Below are 27,500 nucleotides of genomic sequence, written 5' to 3'. Positions count from 1 at the left end.
CACTTTTGCGCTCGCTGTAGAAATTATAAATAACTATATAACGCAACCACTCCATTCACGGAGCCATGATTAAAAAAAAATGAGTAAAAAAAAGTAAAAAAAATAAAAAAAAAAACCTAATTTTCTATTAGGGAGGAACAGTTACGGGAGCCAAATCGATTATGGTAATTAGGAGGTAATTAACGGCCAATTAATTGTCGCTCTGGGACTCTTTACACACTTTTTTTTTCTACATAATGAATTTATCCTAAATTTAAGGTATTTGGTTGGACAAACGGAAGGTCCCGGATTCAGTTCCCAGAAGAATCGATATTCCATTGTTGACCTCAAGTTTTCATACTCTCGGGTATATATATATATTATACATACATATATATATATAATATATATATATATATATATATATATATATATATATATATATATATATATAGGGAAAAATGAACTAGAAATTTCACAGTGGCAAGTGCACAGACTGTACAAATTTAAAACCCATTTCATTTATTAATTATTTGAAGTAATTCACTCCCCTCCCCCCGCCCATCCACCACCCCGCATCATTACGCTTAATTAACTGATTCATTTATATACAACGGTTGTAATGAAAATATTAAAATTATTCTAATAACAATTTGATATAGATTCATTCCAATATAAAATATACCTCTTTACCATTCTCTAGATTTCTTCGGCCCTGGGCTAGAAAAGGTCGCAAGGTTGCCCGTCTCACTGAGCCATTCTCTATTCCACAAACTCTCTAACTGTTTTCAAACTTTCTATGATTCAAATAATGTTATTCATCAAGACAATGTTCAGGGTATCATCAGTTTCACGTAAACAACCCTCAGAACAGCTATCACTTTGACAGTTATGGTGAAATTCGTTATATTGACGGCGTGAAATCACCGTAACTTAGCCTCAGTTTATTCGCCTTAAAGGTGAAAGTTGAGAAAGCAATGGGGAGAGGGAATATATACATGTTGACGTGCTCTCTCTCTCTCTCTCTCTCTCTCTCTCTCTCTCTCTCTCTCTCTCTCTCTCTCTCTCTCTCTTCGTTCCCCCTCCCCCCCAGAAAAAATACTCTACAGTCAAAGGGAACAACGGTCCCAAACAATGCACAGAAAGATAATGAAAATGTAGCAGGCTTGAGAGAGAGAGAGAGAGAGAGAGAGAGATTTCCAAAATTATCACTAAATTACGCGTCAGGTCACAGCAGAACAGAGAATATAGACGAGCGACAAGAAGTACCCTTTCTAGGGGCAGATGACGCAGTGAACAAAAATATAAAAATATAAATAAATAAATAAATACGAAAAAATAGATTGAACGAGCGACTATAAGAAAGCAAGAATAAACGGGAAGACAAACAGGAGTCAATATTGGCGTCAGAACTCTTAGAAATAGTCAGCACTTAAAAAAAAACTCTTAGAAATTATCAGCACTTAAAAAAATGACAAAAAAACTCTTAAAAATCCTAAGCACTTGAAAATCTCTTAGAAATCCTCAGCACTTTTAAAAATCTTAGAAATCCTCAGCACTTAACAAAAAAGAATTAGAAATCCTCAGCACTTAAAAAAAATAAAAAAAAACTTAGAAATCAGCACTTAAAAAAAAACTTAGAAATCCTCAGCACTTAACAAAAAAGAATTAGAAATCCTCAGCACTTAAAAAAACTTAGAAATCCTCAGCACTTAAAAAAAATTATAAATCCTCAGCACTTAAAAAAAAAAACTTTAAAATCCTCATCACTTAAAAAAAATTAGAAATCATCAGCACTTGAAAAAAAAACTTAGAAATCCTCAGCACTTAAAAAAAAAAAAAACTTAGAAATCCTAGCACTTAAAAGAAAACTTGAAATCCATCAAAAAAAAAACTTAGAAAAAAAATTAGAAATCCTCAGCACTTAAAAGAAAACTTAGAAAATCCATACACTTAGAAAAAAACTTAGAAATCCTCAGCACTTAAAAAAAACTTAGAAATCATCACTTTAAAAAAAAAATTAGAAACCTCAGTATTTTAAAAAAAAAAAACTTAGAATCATTACTTTAAAAAAAAAAAAAACTTAGAAATCCCATCACTTAAAAAAAAACTTAGGAATCCTCAGCAATTAAATACTTAGAAAATCCTCAGCACTTAAAAAAAAAAAACTTAGAAATCCTCATCACTTAAAAAAAAAACTTAGAAATCCTCATCACTTAAAAAAAAAACTTAAAAATCCTCAGCACTTAAAAAAGACAAAAAATCAATAAAACTAAAAATCTCCAACTCATTTCTCAATCATTCGCGAAAGATAGTTTTTCTTTACCCAGCTTCCGCTGACGCGCTGTGCATTTGCATAACAAAGAATTTTTGTTTCAAGTAATTGTACCCTGATAGGAAGGCAAATGAGGTCATTCTGCAGCGCGGCACTGCAGTCAGGCACAGGAGGATCCATCAGGCATTTCGCTGCAACATTTTGAACTCACCGTCATGAATGCAGAACAACAATTGCAACATCAAGTACAGCAGTGAAAACTTTAGTACTAAAAATAGCCATTCTTATTATTATTATTATTATTATTATTCTTATTATTATTATTATTATTATTATATTATTATTATTATTATTATTATTATTATTATTGAGAATATAGTACTACAGATATTGAAAACTATAGTCCTACAAATTATTATTATTGTTATTATTATTATTATTATTATTATTATTATTATTATTATTATTATTATTATTATTATTGAAACAATCGCACAACAAATTGCAATTATCATCATTATTATTATTAAAACTATAGTACTGCAAATAGTGATTATTATTATTATTGAGTACTATAGTACTAAACATAGTCATTATTATTATTTCTAAAAACTATAGTACTACAAATAGCTATTATTATTATTATTATTATTATTATTATTATTATTAGTTATTATTATATTATTATTATTATTATTATTATATTATTATTATTATCATTGACAGCTATAGCTACCATACAGTCGTTATATTACTATTATTATTATTGAAAAACTATAGTACTACGAAGTCATTATTATTATTATTATTATCATTATTATTATTATTATTATATTATTATTATTATTATTATTATTATTATTATTATTATTATTATTATTATTATTATTATTATTAAAACTGTCTTTAAACGACAATAACATTATCCATAACTTTCGAACTATGAGAGAAAACGAACTCAAATTTGAAACGCATTTTCCACAAATGAAATCCTTCCAGATGAAACCAACGTTAGCGACCTCGCGACCCTGTGATCTTGACCAAGACCTTCACACTAAAAGCATCTTCCATAGGGGGTCATTTTTATCCCAAATACTACAATATTTCCTGGAGGAAATACATGGAGTTATCTCACTTTGCAATAACCATAATGGCCGTCCCAGTAACATTTCATCAGTCGAATTCCTCTTAAAGGGTGGTCGATGGTCCATATGGGAATATTGAAGCAGACTCTATCAGAATTATTATTATTATTGAAGTAGTTACTTCCGCTTATTATTATTATTATTATTATTATTATTATTATTATTATTATTATTATTATTATTATTTAAGGTCTACAATAATATACTGATGGATGCAGTAGTTTTATAAAATTTTACTACTGCTTCCATCAGTTTATTATTGTGGACCTTAAAGAACATTACTTGTGCCCTCATAATTGAGATTTCTACCCAATTATTATTATTATTATTATTATTATTATTATTATTATTATTATTATTATTATTATTATTATTATTATTATCGACGATCATGTGCCGTATGGCTATTTTATCCTAATTCTGTAAAACATTTCTTATCTCGGACAACAAACAGGAAGTTAAAATCTACTAGAATACAAATTCTGAATTACCAACTTTAAATCACATAGACCTTTCCTACTCCCCAACAAGAACAAGACCAACAACGAAGTAGTTTGCAGGCTTACTCCCCGAGTAAGCGAAAATGGAAGCTTTTCAAATGTACCATATGATTGTGTTAAGAAACTTATGCGTCTCGAATTGACGAAATAAAAGTTTTTGCAAAGTAAATAGAGGCATATGTACGAAAGGGTGAAATGATATAGAAGTATATATATTAGCATTTAAATGATTAATGTAACAGTGTATACAATCCCAAAGCTAGAACACCGACAGGGTCATTTCACAGAGTCTCTCTCTCTCTCTCTCTCTCTCTCTCTCTCTCTCTCTCTCTCTCTCTCTCTCTCTCTAAAAAGATATGACACAATCATATGAATTAATATTTAAGTGAACCATCGGAGTATATTTCCAAAACCTAGAACACCAACAGAGAGTACATCTCTCTCTCTCTCTCTCTCTCTCTCTCTCTCTCTCTCTCTCTAATAAGATATGACACAATCATATAAATCTATATTTCCTAAAACTGGAACACCAAGAGAGGGGTCTCTCTCAGATAAGTGAGCACACGAGGTCTCCTCGGCTGGACTAACAAGTCTTTGAGGCATCCTAACCCTTGCAACTCCTTCTAACTCTCTCTCTCTCTCTCTCTCTCTCTCTCTCTTCTCTCTCAAGAGATACGACACAATCAAATGAATCTATATTTCCTAAAACTAGAACGACAACAAAGAGGTCTCTCTCAGATAAGTGAGCACACGATGTCTCCTCGGATGGTCCTTGTAACTCTCTCTCTCTCTCTCTCTCTCTCTCTCTCTCTCTCTCTCTCTCTCTCTGCATCGCTTCTTCCCCGCAAAGACATTACTCATAGCAGGAGCCACAGTTTTCCTCAGCTGATGTCCATTATATCGCACTTACTGATATACGGCCAATATTTGTGTGGGTATGTTGAGAAACTGACTGTTCGGGCAGTAAAGCCGATTTATGGTTATCTTCTGCAGCAAGGACGTGAAGAGAGAGAGAGAGAGAGAGAATGGACGCCCTCTACGACGGTTATATGGTTTTCGCAGAGAGGACCACATATGCTTCTTTTCCAAGATATCTGAGAGAGAGAGAGAGAGAGAGAGCATGGCTGCCTTCTGCGAACTACATTTCCTTTTTCACAATACCTGAGAGAGAGAGAGAGAGAGAGAGAGAGAGAGAGAGAGAGAGAGAGAGAGAGAGAGAGAGAAATAATTATTCTTTCAAGCCCACTTTGGAAATCGGTGACCGGAACCAGTGCCAATAGTCTGAATGTGCATTCTTCAAATCTTTTATTAATGTATTAAATTTTCCTGAATATTATCTTACGTAACTGCGTTCCTTTTCATGAGCCAGTAAAACTGTTTCTAAGCACTGGGTACACAAGAGGACTCAATCAATGTCCAGAAAAATGAATCGGTATCAAGAGGAATCAATCAGTTTCAAGGGGAATAAATCGGTTTTAAGAGGAATAACTCAGTTTCAAGAGGAATAAATCAGTTACAAGTGGAATAAATCAGTTTCAAGAGGAATATATCAGTTTTGAGAGAAATAACTGTTTCAATAGGAATAAATCAGTTACAAGTGGAATAAATCAGTTTCAAGAGGAATAAATCAGTTTCAAGAGGAATAAATAAATATCAACAAGAGTCAATCAGACTTAATGTTTCATTTATGCGCTTCTGCGACTAAAGCTCAGGTGTTTGGTTTGTGCGTCTAATAATCTTATATTAAAGGAATAGAATTTTAAACGTCCCGAAGAAATCTGAAATTAAACTCCTACTCTAAAATACGTATAGTAGTAGATTCACATCAACTGTGCATTTGATGTCTAGGCCAGCCCCTTACGACGCTCCTGATTGGCTGTTGATAACCCTATCACAGGCTGGAAACTCTCAATCTCTCTCGAGAGTTCACATAGGCAGGATGTATGTTCCATCTCTCCTGAGGGATACTTTGGAAACACGTATCCCTCAGGAGAGGTGGAACATAGATCCTCCCCCATGTAACTCTCGAGAGAGACTGAGAGTTTCCAGCCCTGTGATTGGTTTATCAATAGCCAACCAAGAGCGTCGTAATGTACTGGCCTAGACATAAAATGCACGTTTGATGTGAATCTACTATAGCTGTGACACTGTAGAGAATAACTCGATTTTCCCGCCATTTTTCTCCTCGCTGTTCTTTACAGTCCTTCCAAAAAAAGTCAATGGAGGAAAAAGGACGGGAGATGGGGAATCCTTTTTTGTTGGTGTTGAGCGGGGGAGGGAAGGGTGAGAGGGGAGATAGGGAAGGGGAGAGAGGGAAGGGGAGGGGGAATTAGCGGACGAGCAGTCTATAGGTTTAGCCGGATATTACTTTTCTGTGGCATTTCACTTAAATAACCCAGCCAGATCTCTTTTTAAGGGAAAGTGAATAAAGCCAGAGAGAGAGAGAGAGAGAGAGAGAGAGAGAGAGAGAGAGAGAGAGAGAGAGAGCTAGTTGCATAACTTGAAAATTTTATCCCACGATTTTTCTAAATGCTAATATTAACCCCTAATCCAATGACTGCAATTTTATCTGATATTCAATATAATCATTTTTCTTATTCATCGACCGACACCTACTTATAGGCTAGAGAAAAAAAAAAGTAATCCCCAAATAAAAATCAAACCCTGATTTAGAACACGATACATGAAATGCTACAAAATAAAATGTTACAGAATAAATACGGATAAACTGTAGTGTGGTCTAGGCCGCATATTTTCCGCGTCCTTCTCTTCCCCCAGAATCCACATCAACTGGAAAAAATTCATAGTTAAATCTTAGCGAAGAAGAAAAAGAAGAGAGAGAGAGAGACAGAGAAGAAAAAAAGGGAACAAACTTTGCAGTGGCGTAAAGGATGTGATTCAGTTACGTTCGATTCCACTGGATGGATTCAGGGGGTAAAACCTTCCCTTAAAGCTGTATAAAAAAGAAAAAAAAAACTCGCCCCTGTAAATCTTTTTTCATTTTTAAAGAGGATAATGTTTGTAATGAATGTTTCAATATTCATTTCGTATAATTTCGAAATAAATGAAAAACTAAATAGGTAAAAAATTAAAAACTTAATAAATACAAAAATGAACCTTGAATTTTGTGTTGCTCTCTTAAATTTTTCTGCCTGAATATTTTTGTGGGAAAATTTTCTTGCCTTGAATATTTTTGTGGGAAAATTTTCTTGCCTTGAATATATTTGAGGGAAAATTTTCCTGCCTTGAATATATTTGGGGGAACATTTTCCTGCCTTGAATATATTTGGGGGAAAATTTTCCTGCCTTGAATATATTTGGGGGAACATTTTCCTGCCTTGAATATATTTGGGGGAAAATTTTCCTGCCTTGAATATATTTGGGGGAACATTTTCCTGCTTGAATATATTTGGGGGAAAATTTTCCTGCCTTGAATATATTTGGGGCGAACATTTTCCTGCCTTGAATATATTTGGGGGAACTTTTCCTGCCTTGAATATATTGGGGGAACATTTTCCTGTCCTTGAATATATTTGGGGGAACATTTTCCTGCCTTGAATATATTTGGGGGAAAATTTTCCTGCCTTGAATATATTTGGGGGAAAATTTTCCTACCTCGAATATTTTGGGGGGAATTTTTCCTGCATTGAATACTTTTGAGGGGAAAATTTTCCTGCCTCGAATATTTTGGGGGGAATTTTTCCTGAATTGAATACTTTTGAGGGGAAAATTTTCCTGCCTTGAATATTTTTTGGGGGAAATTTTCCTGCATTGAATACTTTTGTGGGGAAAATTTTCCTGCCTTTAATATATTTGGGGGACAATTTTCCTGTCTTGAATACTTTTGTGGCGAAAATTTTCCTGCCTTGAATATTTTTGAGGCAAAATTTTCCTGCCTTGAATTATTTTTGGAGAAAATTTTCCTGCCTTTATTTTGGGGAAAATTCCCCCCCCCCCCCCCCCCCACCCCGCCTTGAATATTTTTGGGGGGAAATTTTCCTGTCTTGAATATTTTGTGGGAAAATTGTCCCTCCTTGAATACTTTGGGTGGAACATTTTCCTGCCTTGAATATTTGGGGGGGAAGGAGGGAAATTTTACTTCCTTGTATATTTTTTGGGGGAAAATCTATCTTGAACCTTTTTTTTCAGTTTTACATCTTTTACGAAGCAAAATTTGTATGTAACTGAACATTTCAATCTTAGAAATTAATAAAAAAAAATGTAAATTAATAAAAAAAAAAAGCTCCATGAATTCTATTTTAAGTTTTTTCTGGGCCAAATTTGTTTCATAGACATCTGATACTTCAGTAAATACCTTTGCAAAAAAAAATAACTTTACTTTTTTTTACGAAGCAATAGTTATCTCTAACTATTGCTTATCTCTAACGAATCATTTTGAAATAAATAAAAAAACTAAATCAATAAAAATCCCTTTGAATTTCATTTTATTCTAACCTGTTTTGTAGATATCTAATATTCTATTCAATTCCGTCTGGAGAAATATTCTCTTGTCTGGGAAAAACCTTTTTTCGCCTTTTTTTAAGTGGTTCTAGTTGCGTTACAGGTTTTTCCTCTTCCCTTCACATTTGCGAAGAAAAAAATCAAATACGCTTTATGCATTTTTTCATTTGTCTTCCCATAAAAATTAAATAGGTTAAAATAAAATTTTACTTTTACACTTTTTTATATTTTATATTTTATAAGAAATAATTTTCCTGTACTGTTTAACATGGTGCCTATTACTTACTTTTCACAGTTTCATTCTGATGAATGAATCATAAATATCCTATCCTATTCCTGGCATCTTTAACACAACGCTTAGCGCCTTTTTCAGACTTTTTTTAGGGTTTTCCATAGACAACAAAGTAGTTTGTAGGCTTACTCCCCTAGTAAGTAAAAATCAGGTAAATTAAAGGAGACCGCCGCACGACGATATCATTTATTAATAAATTTTTTTGACTGAAGAATGTAGAAAAAGGGTGTACATAATGTAATGCCGGTGAGATCATCTGAGAAATCTACCGGAATAATGAGAATTATACCGTCTTTTGTTTATGTATTTACTTCCACCCCCAAGTGACTGGTGCTAAACATTGCTTAAGCTACGTAGGGCGCTGTGCTTAGTACCAGCTCCTCGGAATTCAAGTAAAAAAAAAAACCCCAAAAAAAAAAGAAAAAAAAAAATTCGCATTATCTCGTAAACTTCTCAGGTCGATCAAGTAAAAAAAAAAATTAAAAAAAAATAAAAAATAAAAAAAAAGTAAATTTCGCATTATCTCTGTAAACTTAGTATAATTCTTTAAAAAAAAATCAGGTGATCTCAAGTAAATAGTAAATTTCGAAAAGTAGGTGATATCATGTTAAAAAAAAAAAAAAAAAAAAAAAAAAAAGGAAATTTCGCATTGTCTCTGTAAACTTCTCAGGTGATCTCAAGTAAAAAAAAAAACTAAAAAAAAAAATAATAAATAAATTTCGCATTATCTCTGTAAACTTCTCAGGTGATCTCAAGTAAAATAAATAAATAAATAAATAAATAAATTTCGCAGGTGATCTCGTTAAAAAAAAAAAAAAAAAAAACAAAAAAAAAAAAAAAAAAAAAAAAAGTAAATTTCGCATTATCTCTGTAAACTTCTCAGGTGATCTCAAGCTAAAAAAAAAAAAAAAAAAAAAAAAAAAAAAAAAAAAAGGAAATTTCGCATTATCTCTGTAAACTTCTCAGGTAATCTCAAGTTATAATAATAAGTAAATTTCGCATTATCTCTGTAAACTTCTCAGGTGATCTCAAGTTTAAAAAAAAATAATAAGAAGTAAATTTCGCATTATCTCTGTAAACTTCTCAAGTGATCTCACTGGTATTGAATGATATTCACCTGTTTCAATATTCTCCAGTCAAAAATTATGTTAGAAACGATGTGCGGCCTTTCCCGTTACATTGATCAAAGATCGACCCTGAACTATCTCCAAATTACGACCTGTCCTCATCTATCAACAACAATTATTAAGCTTTTTCCGTTTTTAAGTTTTTACTTCGATGGATACTTGAATGTTTAATCAGACTTGACAAGAAGAATCTAGTAGATTCTAGAAATCTCTCGTTTTCTCTATATATTTTTTATATAGATTTGCACTTACATCTTTGTGAATTCCTTCAACCAGAGTCACATTTTTTACCTTCAATACATAAACGAAAAAAGATAACTTCTGAGCACCAATCAGCAGACACCTCACCAGAGGAGATAAGAACCTTCACCAAAAATCACATTCCTGCCTTAGACAAATATTTTTAAAACAAGTTTTAACCTAAAAAAATACAAAAAAATAAAAAGATACTATCAGAGAACCAGCCAGCAGACACCACACGAGAGGAGATAAAAACCTTCACTAAAAATCTCATCATTTTTACCTAAAAAAAAAAAAACCTTTCCGAGCACCAATCTCCAGGAACCAGACGGAAGGAGGTCAAAAACTCAAAGAGATTTATTTCCTACCCAATTGCAGCCTTCCCCGGAGACAAACGATACAGGGCCAAAGGTCAACGGCGATTAATACCCGCCATTAAGCGTCCAGGACAGCAAACAAACAAACGAACCAACGCACTCAAAACGACACGGATGACAAAATTGTAAAAAACGGGTCTGGATATATGTCACGTGGAATGCTTTTAATGGCGTTTATCAACTGATGAAAGAATGATTCCCCTTCGCAGACGAATTCATGTAACTCTATAATCATACACACACACACACACACACACACACACACACACACACATCTCTATATAGCATCACGTTTTATATACTTCGTGGTCAAGTTATTCATATATATATATATATATATATAGATATATATATATATATATATATATATGTATGTATGTATGGATATACACAACCCACATATCCTCTCAAATTACCTTCATCTCCTTGATAGACAACAACCATCGTCAATCTCTCTCTCTCTCTCTCTCTCTCTCTCTCTCTCTCTCTCTCTCTCTCTCTCTCTCTCTCTCTCTCAGCGCAATTGCAAACGGGACAATACGAAGCTATACATTGCAGGATCACGATCCCTTTGGACTGCCAACAAGCAGAATAGGATGCCCCATCCTCGATGAAGAAAAGGATATTACAGGAAATACAACCAGATACAAACCATTTTGATGTCCATTTCCCGTAATGGATGGGGGAACTATTTCTCTTATTCTATGGGAATGCGACTGTGCAGGCAGAGAGGAACCCGTGGATATATATCTTAAAAGTAGAGGATGATGTGAGTTATTGACAAAATCCAGCAATGAAGAAGACCTCAGATTTTTAGAATCTATATTGATCAGAATAAATAATAAGCTAGCTTAGAACTTTGGTGGTAGTTCTTCATTTCATTTGTACAGGCAATGTAAGCATGTTTTATATCATCATGTTATAAATATATATATATATATATATATAGTATTATAGTATATATATATATATATAATGGGCCTCGAGTCGAAAGATCTCGCAGCACTCAATTGTGATTCACTTTCCTTCGTGGCTTCTACCTTTATTTATATAATATCATACGTTCCAAATTTTCGTGATTCAGTTACACACACACAAACACAACATAGGCTACACACATACACACACTCAATAATATATATATATAGATATAATATATATATATATATATATATATATATATATATATATATAATATTTGCGTGTGTGTTACTGTGAGAATTAAATATTTCATTGGCCTGAAACCATGAAATGCACAGCCTATCAAGCCAACGCAATTCTTTGAACCTTCCCTGCAGCCATCGTTTTAAATTATGGGGGCGTTGTCAGAGAACAAACACCACTCCCCCCCCCCCCCCCCCTACCCCCCCCCACCCACACACCACACACACACACATGAGACCCCTGAATTAAGAGGGGTTCCTGTGGACCCAGGCAGAATTCCGGGCCCAAAAACACGCCCCTCTCTAAATTTCATTTTCATTTAAAAACTGCATCTCTGTGTGTGACCCGAGCAAGAGAGACGAAAACATTGGGGTCATATTTATCAAGTGACGTCGCTGGTCCTCCTCCCCCTCTCCCCACCCCCCTCCCCACCCCCCTCCCCCTCCCACCCCCGCCAGTTCGTGAAACTCTGCTTCGGAGAGTCCTGCAGGAAGGGAATTCTAATGAATAGTTACTGTGTAGGATGCTGGTTCCTGCTCAGTTGGGGAATCCTTGTTATTTCTTTTAGATGGCAATTCGAGATGAAGTTGTTAATTTGGAATAAAATAGGATTTAGGCCAAAGACCAAGCGCTGGGACCTATGAGGTCATTCAGCGCTGAAAGGGAGTTGCGAGGAAAGAAAGTTCGGAAAGCGTAATAGGAAGAAAACCTCAGAGCAATTGCGCTATGAAACAATTGGTAGGAGAGCGTGGGAAGTAAGACTGGAGAAAGAATATGGAGAGAGGTATAGTAAAATGAATGAAATGGGTTCCAGCTAGTGGCCGAAGGGACGCTGCGAAGAACCTTGAAGTAATGCCTACATGCACTGCGTGAGGTGCACTGATGGCACTACCCCTCTACGGTGGATGTCCTCGTGTACTAGTTATCCCACTGGGTACCAATTTCATCGTTATATCTCGTTTTCCGAAACATAATGTCGTTGCAGTCGTGGGATGGTATCTGGATCGGGTATAGTGTCTGGATGCCCAGTTAAGATGTCACCTCTCTACATTGTATTCAATAAGTTTATCGTGTGCAATTTTGCATTCTTCATATTTTTCAACAGGTCCATTTTTCTCCTAGCAATATTTTATTCTTTATTCATTTTAGTTTTTTGTTTTTTTTTACAAATGGCCATATGCACTCCTAGCTCAAATATATGGAAATCTTGAGCGTCCATTACTTATTGATTTGGTTGCTTTGTAAATCAAATTTCTAGCGTTTCTTTTATGAAAAAAAAATCCGCCATCTTTCAAAACGTCCACTAAGATCATTATTAATAACAGCGTCTTCGAGCAATATAGACGAATGCTATTACACATTTCAGAAATAATTCCCTCAGACAATTGCCTAACGCAAATGCATATTGAGCAGAAGCCGACCGCATAACCTTCCTTAATATAGAAGCATAATCCTGCAGGAGTGTTCGCTAATGCCTCTTGGCAGTCCTGAGCACTTCGAAGGACATCAAATCCTGTCTGGATGAAGCCCCGAATGTTCGTTTCCTTCCTCCTCCTCCTCCTCCTTCTCCTCCTCCTCCTCCCCCTCTTGCGTCAATTTGCCTCTGCAAGATAATGCAACAGCTCTGATGACAATGTCGTTTTGAAAGGTTTTTTACGAAGTAGTGGTATGATACGCGTACGAATAATAGACACATGGAAGCTCTCGGAGATACAAGCACTGAGACTGAACGAAAAGTATAAGTATATAAGTCTCTTATTATGTCAATAATAATCATAGATTTAATTGCCGTTGTAGAAGGAATGATATATAGTAAAAATTCAGAATATACAAGCTAGCAGGACAGTACATACGTATCAGTACTCTGAAGATGGCTTAGTTAGCAATCAAGACGACACTGGTCATTTCTTCCTTATTGGTGTTTGATATATAAAATCACGTTCAAGAGTGATTATTGATATAAATAAAAGTATATTTAGCATAAATAACGAAACAAAAAAACTTATATTGCATACTTCTCTGAGCAAGTAAAAGATAATTTAACCAAACGGTTCCTCAATCAGTGACACTGAAAAGCTTTACCGTTTCCTTTATGTTTTGGAATCGGAATTGGAAAGTTAAAATTTAGGCCAAATGCCAAGCTCTGGGAGCTAAGAGGTCATTCAGCGCTGAAAATAATGCTGAAACAACTCTTAGGTGAGGGCGGAAAGTAAGATGAAAGTAAGATAACATGAACGGAGGTGTAGTAAAACGAATGAAAGGGGGTTACAGCTATAGTAGATTCACATCAACCGTGCATCTGATGTCTAGGTGTACTAACAGCCCCATACATACCACCCTAAGAGGAGCTTTGTGTCTTGGTGGTAACTATTGTCACGACCAACTCATCTTGAAGTTTCAAGAGCATCATCATCCAGCTACACGTTCCTCGTAATCATCTCCATCTATTCGCTTAAATACGACCTATTCAACTGGTCGATTAAGGCCCCATACATTAGAGGAACTGGATTATGCACAGCGAGATGTAAATTCTGAACATGAATATCTATGATAATGCGAACGTCCCCATTGAATTGCAATGGAGGATGGATAATTCAAATGATTGATATAGACATTACGTCCTCACGAGCGTTTGTAAATGGCCGCTTACAAACGCGGTTATTATAAGTCACAAAGGCGGGTACAGAAAAGGGCTATATTGGAAGTTATATTTGGATTTCTATTCATATTCACTAAGAATATCAAACGCCTTTGATCGAGTGTTCCGACGACACATTTCGGCTGAAATAGCTGTATTATCCGAGAGAGAGAGAGAGAGAGAGAGAGAGAGAGAGAGAGAGAGAGAGAGAGAGAGAGAGATGTGACCATGCATAAAATGCAACTGCCAGATTAAAAAGTTATTTGAACTTGTAGGGAGACAAACACACGTTCCCCTGTCTACAAACAATGTTTTCCTCATCAGATTCAATTTGATGAAATTCATTTCACATTTGTTGACAAAACTCTCCTGCCCCCAAATAATATCTGGCAATTTCTCAGTCCATATTTATAGATAAAAATGATCTGCCTCAAAATAATATTTGAAAAGTTTTCATTCAACCCTCTGTATCAATATCCTTCTCATATATATAGATTCGGGCAAAACTATCTGGTTTGTCATATTTTTTTTTTTTTTTTTTCGTTTTCCTTCACAGCAGGTATAAACACTGCATTACAAAAAACAGCATCAGGAGAAACTTCCGGGAAAAACTGTCACTTTATACTGAGACAATTTTTCAGCCAAAAGTATCAGTTTATTCTAAGGCACTCTTTAAGCCAAAAGTGTCAGTTTATACTAAGGCACATTTTGCGTCAAAAGCGTCAGTTTACACTAAAACACTTTTTACGCCAAAAGTGTAATTCTATATTAAGGTATTTACAAGAAAAAGTGAAATATATCTCCAGTACAAAAGTAACCGAGACACCGAAATAGAGAGTCATTCAGGAAATAACCGACATCCATGAACTTTCCTATGTGAAAATCTGATACCCGAAAATAGCTATTGCTTCGTCACAGTAAGAACAAAAATGTTTTCCAAAAGGTTTATTTTCAGCTCACGTCAAACTGTCTTAGAAAAAAGTAACAAAGGGGGGGGGGGGGGGGGTTAAACTCCAGGCAAGAGCCTCCTTCCCTGTACCTCGTCTTTAAAAAAAATCGCTGCTAGGTTATTTTTATCTTTATGTTTTAGTCTCCTGGAAAAAGTAACGGGCTAAGGGAGATTTCATCCCCTTCATATAAAAAGAAAAGAAAAAATTATCCTGATATGTCCCTGGCCCTCATCTTGGAAAAAAAAGGATGAAATAAATTGTGATTACATTCTTCGACCACTCCATTTCAGCTGGGTGTCTAGAAGACACATATGTAATTCCCTGACGACGGCCAAATCAAAGCACCACTCTCTCTCACTCTCTCTCTCTCTCTCTCTCTCTCTCTCTCTCTCTCTCTCTCTCTGGTGGTTAGGCGTGTCTTTTCTATCTAATTGTACATTCACTCTGACTGTTAGGGATAAAGCGAAGACTAATACATTCTCTCTCTCTCTCTCTCTCTCTCTCTCTCTCTCTCTCTCTCTCTCTCTCTCTCAGATTAGATCTGTCCCTTAATCTTCTAATTGTACACCCACTCTCTTATCCTCAAAGAACTAGCTCTCTCTCTCTCTCTCTCTCTCTCTCTCACACACACACACACACACACACACACACACACACAAACAGGTTAGATCTGTCCTTTAATCTTATAATTGTATACCCACTCTCTCGTCCTCGAGATACCAGCGAGGCCTATTTCATTCACTATTGAAATTTCTCTCTCTCTCTCTCTCTCTCTCTCTCTCTCTCTCTCTCTCTCTCTCTCTCTCTCTCTCTCTCAAAGACGACTAGAGAGCCTGAACATGTATGGCTTAGAAACACGACGAGTGCGAGGACAACTAAAAGAAACATTCAAAATACTGAAAGGCATAACAAAAGTAGACAATAACCTATTTACATTAAACGAAAACCAGAGAAGAAATAATGGACGGAAACTGGAACTGAAGAGATACAACACTTCCCATTGTGGGAACTTCTTCACATACAAGATATGTAACACGTGGAATAAACTGCCACCAGAAGTTGTAAACAGCAACAGTGTGGAAGAGTTTAAAAGAAAGTTAAACAATATCATTACGATACTGTGAACTCCTCAAGATGCGAGCAAGGATTATTTCATTCAAAATTGAAATTTCTCTCTCTCTCTCTCTCTCTCTCTCTCTCTCTCTCTCTCTCTCTCCATAAGTACAACACTAGAATAACAAGGCTTTAAGTCTGCGAAACCATCACCCCTTTTGGGATGAATATCTCTCTCTCTCTCTCTCTCTCTCTCTCTCTCTCTCTCTCTCTCTCTTGCAGAGAAAGAGCCGTTAGTTAAATTGACTCTGGCGATGACAGTGCTCCCCTGGGGAGAATTCCACATTACCATACATATACCAGGGGAACCTGTTGACGTCATGGTCCCCAAAGGACCTTTTTTTTTTTTTTTTTTTTTTTTGTTTTTTTTTTTTTTTTTTTTTTTACCGCTAACAACCTTCGCTGGGAACCTCTATTGCTTTGCTCGACAGGCGCTGGGATAAGCGCTTTCGGTTTTGTACTCTTTGAGAGAGAAAGAGAGGGAGAGTCTATATTCTTCCAAAATGGGGTAATGCTTTTGCAGCCTTAAAGACAAGAAAAGCGATGTTATTATTAAAGCACCTGTAGTGTTACACTTATGTGAGAGAGAGAGAGAGAGAGTCAATATTCACACGAAAAGACTGGCGTTTTAAGTTCATGGCAAAAGCCTTCGTTTTAAAAAAACACTTGAGCGTTGTTCTCAAGCAGAGAGAGAGAGAGAGAGAGAGAGAGAGAGAGAGAGAGAGAGAGAGCGCGCGCACATCAACGTCCTTACAAAAAAATAAACAATTTCATAGTTAATATCAGGGAATGTTTTGATATTAACGAAAAAAAACAAATATGCTAATTTGCACATAACAGAATACAAAAAAAAAATTAACTAGCATCAAATAACAACAAACATTTCCAAATTTCGCTACAGATATCTTCATGACTGGATTAACCGAATGTCATAAAAAACATATCGTAAAGGACTTTCAACCGAATTTTATTATTTTTGTCTCCTTAATGTTTTTTGTTTCTCTGGATCTGAAACTACAATTCCAAAACTATTTTACAGTACCTTTTCGGAGGTCAATGAACTGTACGCTATTAAAAAGTGACTGTACAGTCGCTCAAAAAAGAGAGAACACTGATATTTGCTACTTTTGTGACAAATCACTGATATTTACTGCGATCTGTGAAGTGAGGACAGTTCAACTCTTTTTTTTTTTTAATGAAATAAAACTTTAGATTTTTAAGGCAATTGCCTACAACAATTGGATGAAGATTAAAACTAACTCGAAATCTAAATAAAAGAGAGTTGAATGAGATTGACAGCTATGTAGGAAGCGCTAATGGAATCGGCCGAAAAATAAAGCGCGGAGTGAGAACCGTTCGTGTAGCCTACAGCATGCATCCCTAGGCAAACTGTTAGCGATAATTCTTACAAGGGGATCGGTTTCTGTAGACCGGTGTCACAACAACATTGGTTCTGTAGGTAACGAAGGGAGAGAGGAAGGGGAGTGGGAAAGAAGGGGAGGGAAGAGGAGGGATGGAAAGGGAGGGAAGGGGAAGGTTGGGGCAGGTGGTATGGAAGGAGGTGGAGGGGGAGGGAGGTGGAGGGTAGGGGGGATGGGAAGGGAGGGAAGGGGTTGGAGGGAGGGGGAGCTAAGGTTAAGGGAGCGAGGAAAGTGAAGGGGAGGAATAAGTTTCCCAAGAGAAAAATCGCCATAGATGACAAATGGCGCTCTACCTTCCGAAGGGCTTTTAGGTAATTGGCCGGATAACCGATGGACAATATTCATCACACAGTAGCAAAAATACGCCGGAATTCGTGAGATACTTCCGGCACACGAATGAACCCGAGCCTGATTTATCCTCGGTACAACGAAATGATTCACAATGATGCCCATTTCAGGAAAGCCTCAGAGGCTCGGGAAAAATAGTTGACGTTCATCAAAGCAGATTTCTGTTGGCACATTCAGTGGCATCTCCTAGATGTATTAATTACTAAATCGTATATCTGAGAGAAATCTGACAAACCTATATCGTTAGTATGGCTGTAATTGTACCTATTTGCTTAGGAGCTAATAAATCATCAATGACATTTTTCTTGCGCCACGCGTATGTTAGGGAACTTGCTATTTACGGCATTTTCTCAAAATTATGAATCGTAGGCTAACAATGGCCAACCAAGAATTTCGTAACTAAAACAAACAAAGGTCTTATGAACGAGGCCATCAAAATATACTTATGCACGAGGCCATCAAAACATCCCTATGAACGAGCCCATCAAAACAACCCTATGAACGACGCCATCAAAACAACCCTATGAACGAGGCCATCCAAATATCCTTATGCACGAGGCCAGAAAAACACCCCTATGAACGAGGCCACCAACAGGCCATCAAAACACCCTTACGAACGTGACCATCAATATACAACACTTCACAATCGAAAAAAGGCTGAATACGTGAACGGATAAGGAAACATTATGTGGGAATAAGGAAGAAGTACGACGAGCAGGAAGATAAGAGACAGAGGGAGTGACGCAGGAAATAAAGGGGGAAGGTGATAAATGGAAACGAAAGTGACAAAGGAAGCGACAAAGGAGGGTCACGTGACAATTCATCAGCGTTAAATTCGGGGTTCGGGTGATTTATGGTGTTGACATCGGCGAGAGATAATTAATGATTTCGTTCCTTTAAATTCTATCGATTCGACGGTTAAGATAAGCGTCTCGGGATGATTTTCTTTTGGCGTCATTCCTTCCCCTTTTTAAGGTAAGATGATTTATTCCAAATTAAAAGCAGCGACAGAGGGTCGCCATCTTTGATAAGAATGGCTGTGCGTATGATGTGACGTCTTCCGAAGAATTAATATTATTCGCACAAAGCGTGACTTTGCAACACCCCCAACCAACCCGGGATGAATGACTTCTCTTTCATAGATATTTAGTAATATTCATAAATAGATTATGATCTCTATTTCTTGGTGATAAGGTTACTGTTATGACCCTTGTTGGGCCGGGGTGCAAGTTCTTTTGCACAAGAATAGAGAGGACAGTGATCTTACCAAGTATCCAGATAAATTCAGTCAGCGGAGACAAAAACACACAGGAAAACTCAACAATATTTATTAACAATCAAAGTAAGAGAATAATAAAGTCAGCCTTGTGACTATACCGGACACAACTTAGTCCTTACTACTCCCGTAGGAGTTCCTAATCACTAATACTAAACCCTAGACAGAAAATATTGAGAGATAAACTAAATAAATTAGTAAAATGGGCCCAACACCAACATAAATATAAACCAATACCTATCACTAAGCAGAGAGGAAAGAAGTAAGAGACCAACAGGGGGAAAACTTAATTCTCCTACCTACAATTATAAACTAAACCTTAAATATAAAAAGTATCAAACATCTTCATAGATAATACACAAGAAATAATGAAAACTACAGTCTCACTCGTGGCAAGATATACACTGATTGGCATATATATATATCAAATATAAAAATGTACGCAAAGAGCTTCTCACACTGGAATAAGGGTGAATGATTCCCAAATGATTCAGGATAAAACAGTTGCCTTGCCGTAGGCCGAAATAAAGGGGAGCCGTGATCTCTTACACTCTCTGGGACAATGCACGTACCAGGCCAATACTCAGCTATCTGAAGGCGTGCAGCTACACAGGTCACCAATATCATGGGGAAGGAGTCTGTCGTGCTCCCGACCAAAAACACAAGGAAATTCCCTACCTGGTAGCAAACCGCCCCTACTTGGCACCTTCACGGGCCTCAATGCCCCCACCGCTGCAGCTCAGAAGGAAGTCGTAGGCAAACACAGTGATGTCCCTCCCACGTCCACTCTGTCGGGATCCAGCGCGATATCAGAGCCCGCAGGACAGTACACACAGTAAGGGGGTAAGTCACCGCAGATGGCCGAAATGCCCCTGCGCCTTCAATACTGACGACGACAAATCCTTCGAAGTACGATTAAGAAAAATATGCCAGCTGCACAACCATGCGGGGAGAATAGCGAGCCCGAACTGTGTGTACTGTCCTGCGGGCTCTGATATCGGCGCTGGATCCCGACAGAGTGGACGTGGAGGGACATCACTGTGTTTGCCTACGACTTCCTTCTGAGCTGCAGCGGTGGGGGACAATTGAGGCCCGTGAAGGTGGCAAGTAGGGCGGTTGCTACCAGGTAGGGAGGGATTTCCCTTGTGTTTTTGGTCGGGAGCACGACACCCTCCTTCCCCATGATATTGGTGACCTGTGTAGCTGCACGCCCTTCAGATAGCTGAGTATTGGCCTGGTACGTGGCATTGTCCCAGAGAGTGTAAGAGATCACGGCTCCCCTTTATTTCGGCCTACGGCAAGGCAACTGTTTATCCTGAATCATTTGGGATTATTGTTACGACCCCTTTGGCCGTAATACAGGTTCTTTATATTTCAATAATCACAGGGATCGTAGGCAGTAAGAAAGTACACAGGGTATGAGGAATGTGGACACAAACACCAGAACAAAATTAACAATATTTAATTACAAAATACACTTAACACTAAATAAGCCTTGTGAGGAAACTTAACATTAAATATACAAAATACAATGAGCAAATAACAGCTCACAAGGACTCCTAATACTGAAAGCTAACCCTAACAAAGTAAAGAATATAATATGCCAAAGGCTCAAATAATAATAACACGGGCCCAATAATAAAACCACTAGCCTACAAAAATATAAGAAAGAAGGAAGACCAGAGAAAATGAAGTTAGGAAAACCTTAAATCTCCTACCTAACCGTGGCAGTTCTAAACTTAAAACTAATTCAAATAAACATTTTGAGGGGCAAAAATACCAAATATCGACCACTCAATATAACATGCATATATATATACAAATAAGATTAATATTTGATTACGCCGATCCTCGCGTACAACGAAGTGCACAGGAGTTCATGGAGGTTGTTTCTACCTCCCGGCAGCTAAACAGGGGAGCTCACGAATTGTCCAGGTAGATACAGGGTGAGAGTTTGATCCCGAGGGACAACACAGGATAAATTCTCCTCTTACCTGGCAATTGCCTCCCTACGTGCCGCCTCACGAGCCCTAGCTCTCCCGACCAGCAGCTGGAGATGGACAACACCGGACAGTGGTTGGCGTAACGCCTCCTACGTGGCGGGACAGCGACGACCACGTCTTCCGCCAAATCCTCAGGCGGGAAACAGGAGTACAGGGGCGTCGCAAGTGACTAACACCTGCGAAATCACAGCCGTGATCAAACTCCAACGATGTACGTAGGCCGTAGATGGCTCAGCACATCTACGCAAAACCACTTCCAAGGGAGGTCCGTCGGAGTATTCCTTCAAAAAGGCGTAAGACAAATCTCCAGAAGGCTGCCAACAAAAGAGCGTACGTCCAGAAGCTTAGACAGGCCCGAACTGACTAGAAGAGGAACTTATCCTCCGAAGAAAACTTTTGTCTCCAAGGACGAACACAGTAAAATCAGGAGATGAAACTGCCAGTCAACACTCCAGAGTCCATGGCAGCTCTCACCAACACCAAAAAGAAACAATAGATGGAGTTAGGAGTGAACTTTTTACACATACCAATGCCGGGGAGTAGGCCACTAAAAACGTCTTTGAGCAACACAGCCTTGTTACAAGAAAAAACCAAACTTAACCTTAAATAAATCAACAATTAAAGTAAATCACAAGGCTGAGACTAAAACAAAATTAATGACAATTACGTTAATACCTGATAGTTACCCATTAGGAAGACGCATAACATGAACATGCACCATCTGCTGCAAATTTTCACAATCAACATTATTCAAGTTTCCTCACAAATGACGTCATGGAAGATTATTTAAAGAAAATATAAAATATAAAGAATTATGACTAAAGCATTAACCAAGTTTCCACACAGATGACGTCATGAAAGATTAATTAAAGAAAATATAAAAATGGAAAGAATTATGACTAAAGCATTAACCAAGTTTCCACAGATGAAGTCATGAAAGATTATTTAAAGAAAATATAAAAATATAAAGAATTATGACTAAAGCATGAACCAAGTTTCCACACAAATGACGTCATGGAAGATTATTTAAAGAAAATATAAAAATATAAAGAATTATGAATAAAGCATTAACCAAGTTTCCACACAGATGACGTCATGAAAGATTATTTAAAGAAAATATAAAAATATAAAGAATTATGACTAAAGCATTAACCAAGTTTCCACACAGATAACGTCATGAAAGATTATTTAAAGAAAATATAAAAATATAAAGAATTATGACTAAAGCATTAACCAAGTTTCCACACAGATGACGTCATGGAAGATTATTAAGAGGAAATATGAAAAGTTAAAGAATTACGAATAAAACTATCGCGACGGTATTGGTGATATTTATGACGTTCATAAATTTCAATTGTTTAAGAAGAATGGCATTCAAAACATAAAGTAGGAAGAGAATTATATGAGTGAAAATGTTAACAAATTGTTTTATCTCGACCATGCATTTCTTACCTTCATACTCTGTTCCTCTTTTATTTACAAACAAATACACACACACACACACACACACACACACACACACACACACATATATATATATATATATATATTTACACATATATATATAGATATATATATATATATATATATATATATATATATATATATATATATATATACATATATACACTTGTATATATGATATATATATATATATATATATATATATATATATATATACAAGTGTTGCCTTACCCAAGTTTATGAGACTAGCTTTCATCAAATCCTCCATTTTAGCCTATTATCCATTTGTGAGAGTTTATAAGTCCCAACGTGTGGACGCTGTATTTACCTTTCTCCAGGCCAGTGCGAGCCTTCTTTTGTAAATAGATAGCTGTAAAGTTTTTAGCTGAGTCTCTGGCGACCTACCTTTTCCTCTAAAGAAATATTCATTAATAATCAGTTTTACGGTAAGTTCAATTAATTTCAACTTGTCCTCCTTCAATTATTTCCGTTTACGTATATAGCCTCTCTCAAGGGCCCCCGGCCCGGCTAATACGTAACAATATATATATATATATATATATATATATATATATATATATATATATATATATATATATATATATATAGGTATATATAAATATATCTATATAGATATTGTTACGTATTAGCCGGGCCTTGAGAGAGGCTATCATATTACGTAACGGAAATAATTGAAGGAGGCCCTCACTTCAGCTGCTGCGACAGCCGTAGTAAGGGGAAAACTCCAGCCTGACTCCTGGTGGGCAGTTCCTGGTTTTCCAGATGAGGTGAGAAAAGGTTAGGTCTGCCGGAGGTTCATCCTCGGGCGACAGTGGTGAGGGTGAAGAAGACTCATGGACTTTGGATTGGCCATGGCTTGTGGTAAGCTCCATGCTTGTTGGAGGATCTCCTGTGGGAGGATCCTTGGTTAGGTTAGGTTGCCGGCACTAGCTCGGGGCCAGGCGCAGAAGTCAAGTTTCTGTGGTGGCTCTACGTCCAGCTGGACGGAGCTTGGCACAGCTCAGTGCTGCCAAGTGGCACTGGCAAAGTGTGGAGGTCGACTGGACCTGTGACGGGTACCGGAGGTGCAATACCTCTCAGCGTGCCCTTGGAAATGGGAGACAGAGGCTCCTGTCTCTTGTTGAAGGCTAAGCCTTGTGGAAAATGGACATTGTCCGCTGCTGGTAGTCGGCTAGGGCACCTAGGCCAATTCGTGGAGTGCCCTATTACGTTGCAGGTTTTGCAACGGAACTGTGAATGATCAATCTCCCTCCTTGGTAACGGGGGAGACTGTTGGTGGACGTACTTCCTGGAGGAAGTAGAATTTCGATGACTCCTTGCTTTGGAGTGATTTGACGTGGGGTTAGGACCCTAGGCTTTTTGGAATGCGAGGGCGGGAGACTTCATGTCCTGCCCTAGGAGGAGGTCGTAACTCCTGGAATGTAGCTTGCAACTGCAAGAGTACATACTTTGGAGAAACTAGGTCTGGTGACCCTCAACTGTACGGTCGGAAGGATCAGCTTAATATGGTTGATACCTTCAATGGTGATTAAGTGACGTCTATCGACGTTTGCCCCTCGGGGGATTCGTCTTCAGTATCAGGGAGATTTGAGCGCCAGAGTCGTCGTAGGCTCTGACGGTCGCTTGGCTGATAATGGCTTTGGAGGGGTGCGACGGTTATAGGGGCACTTAGCTGGGGATCCTAGTGAGGAAGGATTAGTAACGGCCATTGCGATGGCAGGAATATTATGATTAGCCGCACCCTCCAGTAGTTTGCAGACATGTGACCCTTGCGGCCACAGTCTCGACAGAACGTGTTCCAGAACGTGTTCCAGAACCTCTTCCGTGGCACTGGATGATAAGACCGAGATGCCCCCACAGGTTGCGAATCTGTGGAGTCACCAAGGCTGGCAGTGTGCTCTGGCACAGGTGAAGAGTCCTCTCTGGAGGCGATTTGACGTGGGGAGGTTAAGGAAACCTCCGTTGAATCACCCTCGGAACCAAGTCCGGGGTTAACTGGTGGGCTTACCTCTTCCAAAGTGGAGGAGGTAGCGGTAAAATGGTAAGAGGCTGAGATGGTGCGGAAGAAACTTTGGGCTCTGACACTGGGTCAGGGCCAGGTTCGCAAATAGAAAAAGGATGTCCGGCGGGGACATCGGAGGCACTAGCCTCTGAACCTAGAATTGAGGGTTGGTTATCTGGCAGAGTGGCTGGAGCTAAGATACTCTCCTTACGGGCCTTCTCCTGCTTGATTTCGAGTTCCTTGAGAGCTAGCTCATGCTTTCTCTCTTCTTCACGTGCCTTCCTTTCTGCTTCTTTGGCTCTTCTCTGGTTTTCTCTTTCTTCCTTTTCTTGCAGGCGCGCGGCAGCCTGCTGCGTCCTTTATCCACTGGTCAAGTGCTGGTCCAGTGTAAACTGGCCTCCTTGCCCAGAGTTATGAGGACTCCGAGCTTCTCTAGCTCTATGGGCAAAGAAGTCGCGGGAAGCAGGGGAAGACATTTCCCTTAGGCTGCAGTAGAGGCTCTGATGAAAATGAAAATAATGGCCAGGAAGGGTACTGAATGGAATGGGAGTGCCTACTGTGGAAAGCGGCACTCACTTGGAAATGGGTTCTGTGATAATGGTAAGGAAAAGTCTGAAAAGACTGGGTGCTCGGTGGCACTTTGTGAATGGCACCTTCTGATGATGGTGAAAAAAATCGAATGAAGTGTGCGGCGTACGTCACACTTACGGGCGTTCCCAACTTGGGAGACATTGGAATGGGCTACCTGTAGGTCCAATACAGGTGCACCGCGCTTATGAGGAGGCGTTCCTTTTGGACAGCACTAGTAGTGCATGGTATTGCGGCACTTCGGGAGCGTTCCCTTGATTGGTCCGAAGGATCACTGATCCTCGTACATGGACATTAATGAATTGGGCGTTCCGTAAGGACAGACACGCAGGTTTGACAGCACTTAGGGCTGGTATTGCGGCACTTTGGGGAGGCGTTCCCTTGATTGGGTGATCCGGGATAGCGGATTCACTAATGGATTGGGCGTTCCGTAAGGACGGACACGCAGGTTGGACAGCACATTAGGGCTGGTATTGCGGCACTCGGGAGGCGTTCCCTTGTTGAGTGTTCCGAAGGATCACTGACCCTTGCACACGGACACACTAATTACTGGGGCGTTCCGTAAGGACGGACACGCAGGTTTAATGGCTACCTGTACGGCCTGTACAGGTGCAATGGCACTATGAGGAGGCGTTCCTTCTTGGGCACTGGTAGCGTGCTGGTGTGTCCCGGACACTACATGCAGTATACTTAAATATACTGAAGTGAAATGGCACTGCTCATGGCAGAGTGTAATGGTGGAGGAGAGAAAGTAAAAGGTGGGAGTACTTCAGCAGCCAGTCGATGGACTGTGTCAAGAATTAGTTGCACTGTAAAATGGTAAGACCTGACGTGCACTGTGGTGGCCAGTCCTAAACTGGTAACGACTTCCCTGTCTGGAAGTAATGAATTTTGCGTGGCACACTGTGCGGGTTGTGCTTGCGGTATACGCAAGTCTTTTGTGATAAAGAAAATGAAAAGACCACTCGGGCAACGACAGGTAATGGAAATTTTAGAAATGCTCAGTCCCTCGCTGAAGTACTCGATAAATGAAATAAATAAATGCTTGCAAACTGCAATGGACACAGGCGCGTACGTATCACGCTGTGTAAATGAAAGACACAAGAGACTAAAATAATGTTAATTCTGTATGCTATAATTACTGGTAAGATGTAGTACTCTTGGCTTCGTGAATACTGGGTTCTGGTTCTCTCTCTATCTCTCTCTCTCTCTCTCTCGGAGAGGGTGAAAAATGATATATGAATGAACTCCCTTATATTGAATTGAACTACTAATGTTAGTTTTAATATGACGAACTTGCGTTAAAATTATCTACTAACGTTAACGTTTAATGAAAGAATTGCTTTTGATAACGTTTATGAAAATGATAACGCGCTCGCGGTGAACGATTTTACGTTAATAGTAGCGGCTTGCGCTTATGAAATGATTTGCATTTCAATATGAATTTTACAAAGACGCGTTTTACGGTTAACAATTCTTGTAATTTATTCTACTTGAAGAGTACGTTAACTTTATGTAAGATTACTAGGTCCCTGTGAACAGTGAAATGACGGTAAGGATTTTAAAATGAAAATGTTAGCAAACATTTGTGAATGAGGTTACGTTAAGTACGAAGGGAAATGAAACTTTCGCTCAGCGAGCGAGTGAGCGATGCGAGTAGAAACACGTGAGGCGAGTTGGGTAGCGCACAGCGTGTCGTTCAAAACAGCTGATTCTCTGTAAATGCAAAGGCAATTTAAACACAAAATTCTACTTTCTTATTTCAAGGCGAATTACGTTAATTTCTCTGGCAGAACGATAGATACTAGTACGAGAGATTGATATTATTTACGTTAAAACTTAGAGACTTACGTTACTTTGCTTAAATTGTTTAGGTAATGCTTAAAGAGATAACAAACATGGCTGCCTCTTTGTGAGAACGAAGGTTGGTTGAGACCGCGCAGGCGCGAAGCTTAATTAAGCTGAGAGGTAAGGGGTTACCAACACTTGGAATGAAAACTAAGTTAAAATGAATACCCTAACATATCACAGACAAAAGAATTGTAACACTTCTTTGCCGTAACTATTAGTAAAACACTCCTAACTAGCTAGGCTTTCAAACACAGCAATAAACCCT

This window comes from Macrobrachium nipponense, chromosome 18 (genome assembly GCF_015104395.2).
Source record: "Macrobrachium nipponense isolate FS-2020 chromosome 18, ASM1510439v2, whole genome shotgun sequence".
NCBI classification, from domain to species: domain Eukaryota; kingdom Metazoa; phylum Arthropoda; class Malacostraca; order Decapoda; family Palaemonidae; genus Macrobrachium; species Macrobrachium nipponense.
Note: the sequence above shows the minus strand (reverse complement) of the source record.